Below are 9,253 nucleotides of genomic sequence, written 5' to 3'. Positions count from 1 at the left end.
AAGTAACAGGAATCCCTTTTGTAAAAATGCTGGTATCCATACCTGGGTTCTTTAAGATTTGCTTCCACTGTTGGTCTTGTACTGATCGATTAATTAAACCATCTTCTCCAGTTTGTGGGAGTGAAGTGGCCTGTGCTATACTGCTCTCAGTGACTGTAAACTTCAGGTCCCCTATCTCCACTTGATTGTCTTTGTCTCTGAAGGAACGTGCAAATGCCTTCGTAACCTCTTTGTGGTAACCTCTGAATTTCTGGATGCATTGGAGCCAGTTTGCTTTCTGCAAAGCCTCTTCAACTTGAGGATATCCCTCCAAAAATTTTGAACCCTCGGGTTCTGCTCTCAAGAGTTTACCCATTGGCTCTACGGCTCTGTTCTAAAACTTTTTGAAAAAAAAGGTTACACGGCTTCAACAGTGGCCCTAACACAGTAAATTTACGGTTCTACTGTAACAGCCGTAACACTGATAATCAGAGTTAGCAGAGAGGAAGACGTAAAACAGAGTATGGCTAAGGTAGCAGCGTAGTGAGCACAGCGGAATAGGAACTGTGGAAATGAAACAGCGTGAATGGAATGATACGAGCGTAGGAGGGTTATGAAATGATGGGTAGAAACGGTTAGGTCCTTAGGCTTCGGTCATGGGTTTACACTTGGCTGCGGGAATTATGACGCAGAGAGACGTAGTACAGTAGTCTACGTCACTTAGGTACGAAAACCTTAATGGAAGAGCAGCCGCAATCGAGTTTCAAAATCGTGATGAACATGACCGATAAGTGTGGGGAATACGTGGATCTTTGGTCGTATGATGGGAAAAACTGGTAATCATTACATTAAATGGCAAGAAACATAACCCCGGAAACTTTGCAAAATGAGATAACCGTAAGTTTAAGATTTAGATCATACCTCAGATCCGCGCTTGGATTGCCTTTGATTATTTTCCACTAACCCTTCATTGTTTTATTGTTGTTGCATGACCCTTTTCCACTTATTGTTGATGACTTCTGAACTGTAAATTTCTTTTCAAACAGACTGTGTTTTTTTATGCAGGTGCAGAGAGCTGCGGAATCGTTAGATGGCTGCAGAATCTCCAGATGGCTGCGGAATCTGCAGTGGTACCCTCCGGCTGCACAAAATAACTTTAGTTGTCTAAAAAAAATGACTTTATTGATGGAATGAAATGTAATGAATGGATTAATGAATGGATGGATGGATGGAAAGAAATGAGGTGAGGTGAGAGTGATTAAATGAATGAGATAGTGAATGAGGTGGATGAAATGGCGAAATGAGATGGAAGAGAGAGATATTTTTTTTTGGAAAACATGAGGTGTCAGGTGACCCTGATTTTCACCTCAGGTTTTCTGCATGAGACTGCCAATCAGAGATTGGTTTTCAGGCTCATACATTTATTCTTTTTTTTTTTTCTTTTTTTTTTTCAAAAACCAAAGATTAGGCTGATGGAGGAGAAGAATACTTCTCCACCAACCTGATTGCAGAATCTTCTTTAAACAACTTGACAAACTCTTCTTTTGAGAATGGCTTTTGGTAGATTTTCAAGCGATGGCCATTCACAATAAGAGGAGTATGAAATTCATCAATAGTTTTCACTCTAACTGCTCCATTGCTAAAGACTTCATCAATCTCATATGGCCCAAGCCAATGAGTTTGGAACTTTCCTTTGAAGTCTTTGAAATTTGAATCAAACAATAGAGCCCAATCTCCTTTCTGAAACTTTCTTTCTTTGATATGACGATCATGCCATTTAGATCTTTGGTGCTGAACTAGATCGGTCCTTAGAATTGCATCTTGTCTTATTTCGTCTAGCTCATTTAGCTGGTCCATTCTGTGTCTTTGAGCTTCTGAGAGGCTCATTCCCAATTGGACTGCCATCTTGAAGGTCTTGATTTGGAACTCAATGGGGAGTAGGACTTCCTTCCCATAAACAAGTTCATAGGGAGAATGTCCTATTGTGTTCTTCCATGTAGTTCTATAGGCCCATAAGGCTTCAGGGAGCCTTTCCGCCCAATCTCTTCTATGAAGATGAACAGTCTTGCTGATAATGCCTTCAAGAACTTTATTGGTAGATTCCACTTGGCCATTGGATTGCGGATGGTAGGGAGTGGATGTTCTGTGCTTGATCTTATATTCCTCCATCAACTTCTCCATCAATTTAGATGTAAACTGGCTGCCCTGATCTGTCACAATTTCCCTTGGGACACCAAAACGAGTGAAAATATCCTCAAAAAGAAATGGAACAACTAAATTTTCAGTGGCAGAAGACAATGCTTTTGCTTCTACCCACTTAGTAACATAATCAGTACAAACCAGTATATACTTCTTTTGCTTTGATGGTGGATTAATTGGTCCAACGAAATCTAGAGCCCATTTCTCAAAGGGTTCGATGCATACCTGAGGCTGTAGAGGCATTTCATTTGAAGGAGTTGGTTTCCCAACTCTTTGGCAGCTGTCACACCTTCTAACATACTGCTTTGCATCTTTAAAGAGAGAAGGCCAATAATATCCTAGAGAAAGTATTTTATAGGCTGTCCTCTTGTCAGCAAAGTGCTCGCCGCATGGTTCATCATGACATGCCTTAAGGATGTCAGGCATTTCATCTTCCCGAACACACCTTCTGATTATACAATCTGGCCCTGTTTTGAACAATTCATTAGAAATCCAAGAATAATGTGCACTCTCCTGAATGATTTTCCTTTTCTCATTAGGAAATAAGTGTAGAGGAAGCTTCCCTGTAACAAGATAATTAGCCATATCTGCATACCAAGGAGTCTTGGTAGTCACTGCAAACAAGTATTCATCTGGAAACTTATCTTCTACTGGAGAATCCTCATTAGTGTTTTGGATTCTAGACAAGAAATCAGCTACTGTGTTTTGTTTTCCAGGTCTATCTAACACAGTAATGTTGAATTCTTGTAAGAGTAAAAACCATCTTGTAACTCTACCATTAGTGACAGGTTTGTTCATTAAATATCTTATGGCAGAGTGATCAGTATGGACAAAGGTTTCATAGCCGGTTATGTAGTGTCTAAACTTGTTGATTGCATGTACCACAGCTAAGAACTCTTTTTCTATAACAGTATAATTTAACTCAGTAGGAGTCAAATTCTTACTTGTGTAATAAATGGCATAAGGGATCAAATCCTTTTGTCCCAAAACAGCTCCTAGAGCTGTATCTGAAGCATCAGTAGAAATGTGGAAAGGGAGTTTCCAATTTGGCCCCCTTAAAATGGGTGCTTCAGATATTCTAGTCTTAAAAGCTTCAAAGGCAGATTGACACTCAGGATCCCATTTGAATTCACAGTCCTTGGTAAGCAATTTGAAAAGAGCGGATGCTATCCTAGTGAAGTTTTCAATAAATCTTCTGTAATACCCAGTAAACCCAAGAAAACTTCTAACATCCTTCTGGCAATTTGGAATAGGTAACTTAGAGATGACTTCAACTTTGGATCTATCAACCTTAATCCCATCTCCTGAAATATGATGTCCTAAAACAATCCCTTCAGTAAACATCATTAAACACTTTTCATGACTTAAAGAAAGATTTGTTTCCTTACATCTTACCAGTACTTTTTCCAAATTTTTCAAAGCTTCTTCAAATGTATTACCATAAACTGTGAAATCGTCGATGTATACCTCTACACAATCATGAATCAGATCTGAAAAGATTCCTAATACAGCCCTTTGAAATGTAGCGGGTGCATTGCACAATCCAAAAGGGAGTACTCGGTAGGCAAAAGTTCCCCAAGGACAAGTAAATGTGGTTTTGTCTTGATCTTCAGGTGCTACCTGAATTTGATTATACCCACTAAAACCATCCAAGAATGAGAAATACTTTTTACCCGCTAAAGTGTCTAGTACCTGATCAATAAAAGGTAGAGGGAAATGATCCTTTAAGGTTGCCTTGTTCAATTCTCGATAATCAATGCAAACTCTCCATTTACCATTCTTTTTGGGCACTATAACCAAGGGAGAAACCCATTGGCTATCTGAAATGGGGTAAATGAAGTTTACCTTGAGCAATTTCTGGAGTTCTTCTTTCACGATTTCCCTAAGGTTTGGATTCATCCTTCTTTGTGGTTGCCTAATAGGTCTTCTGTTTTCTTCAATGTAGATGTGATGAATACAAGTCTTAGGATCGATTCCTTTCATGTCAGTGTATTCCCATGCAAAGGCAGTGGAATGTTTTTGCAACAGTTTAGTTAATTCTTCTTGTTGTGGTCTTCCCAAGTTTTTGTTAATGTTCAATGCTTTTCCTGGAAGGATTTCAACTGTAGAACTACCAAACTCTTCCATTGAGAAGAGAGACATCTGTCTAGAGGAGAGATATTCAATGTCTGCATCTAACTGAAACTGTGTAGAGTCATCTTCTAAAGGTATTTCAAAATTTTCTAATGTATTTAGAATTTGACTATCCTCACTGATCTCAGAGATGGTTAGAACAGGTTGAATAGTATCTTCATCCTCTACCCATTCATCTTCTCCTATTTCTGTTATAGCTTTTGCTGGGGGATACAAGTTGAATTTCTTGGTGGAATTACCATCTGATATATACATGTCCCCAGACCTACAACTTATTAAAGCATCAGCTGTGGCCAGCCAAGGTCTTCCTAAAATAAGAGGATGTCCTCCTAGATTGTTCTTGGGAGTTAAAATCATAAAATCAACTGGATATTCCCAAGAATCTAGAGAGACTGGAATATCTTCCAATACATCATCAGGTTTAATGATTGATCTATCTGCAAGCTGCAGCAAAGTAGGTGTAAAGAGAAGGTTAGGAAGCTTTAACTGATCCATGGTTTGTCTACTCATGATGTTGATCGCGGCTCCTAAGTCAATCAAAGTATTTGGGATTTCAACCCCATTAATATGAGTTTTGACAATAGGGCTACTGGGATCTACATATTTTTGCATGGTAATCTTACCCATCATTATGTCTGCAATTTTTCCTACTAGATGTATCCTTTTAGTATCTCTGGTTCTTTTTCATGTTTTCTTCAAACTCAACTCCTTTATTGTCTTCGCTAGAATGGGAATTTATTTAATGGCTTGTAACAAGGGGATCTTGATACAGACATTCTTCAATTCATCTAGGAAACTATAGTCAGGCACCCATATCTACTTTTCCACTCCTTTGTCAATTTGCAATCTTTCAGGAAAAGGAGGTGTAGCTAAAGGTGTAGGTTGCTCAACTATGGGAGTTGTAGAGGTTGATTCTTTTTCTTTTTCTTTTTGGATATTTTGGTTTTGAAGTGATACTTCAGAACCTTTATTGACTTTGAGAGATTCTTCCTCAGAAATGCTTGGTTGTTGAATACTTGTAGAAGGTTGATCTAAGATTCTACCTGATCTGAGTTGTACTTCATTGAGAGGAACAACCATATAGGTAGGGAATGGTTGACCTTCCATCATGTAAACATTTTGAGGGTTCCTATTATTTGGATTTGGTAATGGCTGAGAGGGAAGTTGATTTGATTTCTGCTGGGATTGAAGCGATAGTTGAGAATTTTGATTTTGTGGAGGAGGTTGTTGTTGTTGAGGGTATGGCAATGATAGTTGTTGACCTTGGTTTGGAAGTTGTGGAGCTTGCTGATTCTGAAATGATGGAGGATATTGATAGAATTGAGCAAATCTCCCATAAGGATTTTGCATGCTTTGCATCCATGCGTGAAAAGCATTTTGAGGTTGAGGCCAAGGTTGTTGCCAAGGATTCCAATTTGGTTGGGATTGAGAATTCATAGAGTTGTTAAACCCTTGATTCTGTTGTCCTTGCCAAGGTCTCCTTGCAATAAAACAGAGAGATTCAAGTGTATCTGGATCCTCTTGAAAGACTGCTTTGAGGCCAGGAATTGAAGGAAAATCCTTGGTCTCATGAGTTTCTGAGCAAATTACACATGTTTCGACAACGTGTGCATCTAAGGGACATTCCCTTAAAGCATGTTTCTTTCTACACTTCGGGCAAAAGATAGCCAAATCCTCAGCTTCTGCTTTTTGTTTATTGTGAATCTTAAGGGTATCAAGTTGTTCACTAAGACTCCCTAAGATGTCAGTTTTAAATTCATCAAGCATACTGCCGATTTCAGCCCTACTCACTGATCCTGTTGCAGATTTATTTGCCCTAAGGAGAGAAGGATCTCTAGGCCCTTTTTGAGTTTTTGATTTGCCTCTAGAGAGATGGATACAAAGTTCTGCTATATCATTGAGTGAAAGTTGAGAAATATCCCCTTTCCCCATCATGTTTAAGATGTCTATCCATTCATCCCTAATGGCTTTTAATAAGAGGGCTTTTAAGGTCTCTTCATCCAAGGTACTCATTTTTGCTCTTTTCAAGTTATATTGAAATCTTTCAAGTAAATCTTCTAGGCTCTCATCTTCTTTTTGTATCATTTTAAAAACCTCGTCCTTGTGATTAGTAGGCATACAATAGTCCAAATACCTATCCAAAAATGTCTATTTCATTTCATCCCAAGTCCTAATGGATTGAGTGAGTAACCCCATGAACCATTTCAAGGCTTGATCCTTCAGTGTTGAAGGGAACAATTTGAGTTTCTGGGAGTCATCCAGGTAGTCATAAGTTCTACACACCACTTCAAACTCAAATAAGAATGTTTCAGGGTCCTCAGTCCTTAACCCATGAAAGTTAGGGAGGACAGATGGTGATATGTTTTTCATAGTGGCTCGGGAATCCTCATTAACAATGGGAAACCCAAATGAATTATCCCCATCTCTATTTCCTCCTCCAAGGGGACCTCTTCCTCCATTATTGTTATTGTTGTTTCCTCCTCCTCCTCTACCTCTACCTCTACCCCAACCACCTCCTTCTTCCTCTGCCATGATGATTTTCCTAGGGATTTCAAAGTCTTATGGTTCCTCTACAAAAGGTGAATGAGAAGAAATTTCTCCTTCTTCTTCAGATGATTCCAATTCCTCAATTACAATTGGTCTTTCTGTAGGAGAAAGAGAAGAGTCTCTCCCTGGTTCAAATTCAATAGAAGGTGTAGGAGAGTCAACTCTTGGCTCTTGAATTCCAGGAATTCTAGGACTAGGAGTTTCGGTTGGAGATAAGGGGGGTGTCTCTTGTCTATCCCTTGAAGCAGATGGACTTGTAAAAATTGAACTTCGAGCTCTAGCTAAAAACCTTCCTCTAGAATCTCTAGCTCTATGCATGTCATTTTTTATTATTTTTCTTCAAGTCAAGTTAATAGTTCTTTTTCTGATCTTCCAGTTCACTCTAGGTGCAAGAAGAGAGCATACTCAAGAAACTACCAAATCAATAACTTTCTCTTTTCTGATCCTCCAGATCACCTTGCAGTGCAAGAGGAGAGCATACTTTGATAGGTTATCAACTTCTTTCCTTGAAATTTTTATGTTTTTTTTTTCTAAGAATATGGCTACTTAATTTCACTTCCCCGGAAACGGCGCCAAAATGTTTAGTCAATTTAGTGTTCCTAAATTGATGTCATTAATTGTCAACCCGGGGCTCGTAAGCTGATGAAGTGAAGGTGTACTATATGTACTTAAGCAACCTCTTAGAGCTTTTTGTCGTTTGGGGTGTTGTTTGTGGTTAATTTATCTTCCTAAGATGGAGTGGTGATTTATAAACAGATGAGTGATGGTGTGTGTAAGGTGAATTCTAGATGAGTGAGGGTGTGTGATCAGTGGTTTCTAACTACTTGCTGAAAATGAAAAGCTTGAAGGAAATAAATAACTTGAAATGACTTGAAAGCAAAGAACCACTTTCTAATGGCATTAGACACCATTCATGCTGCTGCAAATAAAAGGTAAGAAAATCACTTAAAAGACCAATGATAAAGTTTATCTCTTCCTAACTCTCTGCCTCTAACACATAGTACTGTGTAAGACACGATTAGGAAGTAGCTAAAGATAAGTCTAAGAAATGATAAAAATGAGAAAAATCTACTTTAAAGACTAATTATAATGTTTTGCTCTTTCTAACTCTCTGCCTCTAACACATAGTACTGTGTAAAGCACGATTAGAAAGTAGTTAAAGATTAGTCTACAAAGTACCCAAAGCCAGCTGCAAGTTATTAGTATTCTGATCTCTAAAAGATAGACAATTTATAATAAAGAGACCATTCATATGTTAGCAGACAGATTTGAGAAATAAAACTAAAAATCAGCTATGAAGATAAAGTAAAGGCAGTAACTTTGAATCTGTCAACTGAAACTACCACTAGATATTAAGCAAATACATAAACACAAAAGCAATCCCGGGTTAAAAACCTGCAAAAGAACAATGCTGATCAGCTTAAAATAAAGGCTGGAAATGAAATAACATGAAAGTAATTTATGCTGTACATGTTTCAAGAAAAGGAAATGCTGAATGGAAATAAGGAAATGCTGAACATAAAATACTATACAAGGCTAACATGAACAAGGGCCCTCCATTCATATAACCCAAAGAAGACTCACGAAATTGAAAACTTCAGAACAACACTGCTTCTATTACTCCATGTGCAGAAAATTACAGTCAAGAGTGCTAGAACAGCACTATTAAAACAGAGTTTTGAAAAGCACTAAAATGATAACGAGTTCATAAAACACAGCAACTAAAAAGTAACATTAAGCGTATGCAAACGCTAGTTTTTATAGGCATCTGAAAGATGGCCTAATGCGTACAGCTAAAACTGAAAAATAAACTAACTGTCATGCGTAGTTAAGGTTCAATAACACGTCATAAGCCTGCGTGGATGAGCTGGAGGTTCTGGTCATTATGGGCATTGAATCCAGAGTTGGATTATGTCCCCCACAGCCTGCGTAAGACGGACAAATCACCGTTTGAACTGACGTGACCCAACAGCTTACGCATCACCGTTAAGCTGCCTTTGTTGACCGTAACTTGACCCTCATTGACCGAAGGTACAGATGATGTGGATGGCTGAACAAATAGCATAGGAACCTCGAGCACCTTGATTCCTAAGTGCCCATGTGGCTCATTTGGCAAAATGACACGTGGAACCTTGAGATTAACAAAAAGGCTGCAGGATCATCAGATGGCTGCGGAATCAACAGATGGCTGCGGAATGCCTGTAAATATGTCAAAATCTAAACAAAACAGTCACACATTAGCAAAATTCCTTAATCATGCTTAAAGTCATATAATGTAATGATCTGGGTTGGTTTGCAAGGAAAATGAGGCAAAAGTGAGAGATGAATGAGGGAAAACTGTAGGTAATGGTGGATAATCAAGTGTAAAGTAGAGGCTCTACATGTTGTTAACCAG

The sequence above is a fragment of the Pinus tabuliformis genome, chromosome 8 (genome assembly GCF_031772625.1).
Source record: "Pinus tabuliformis cultivar Carrire ecotype Pingquan chromosome 8, CPIR1, whole genome shotgun sequence".
Lineage (NCBI taxonomy): Eukaryota > Viridiplantae > Streptophyta > Pinopsida > Pinales > Pinaceae > Pinus > Pinus tabuliformis.
Note: the sequence above shows the minus strand (reverse complement) of the source record.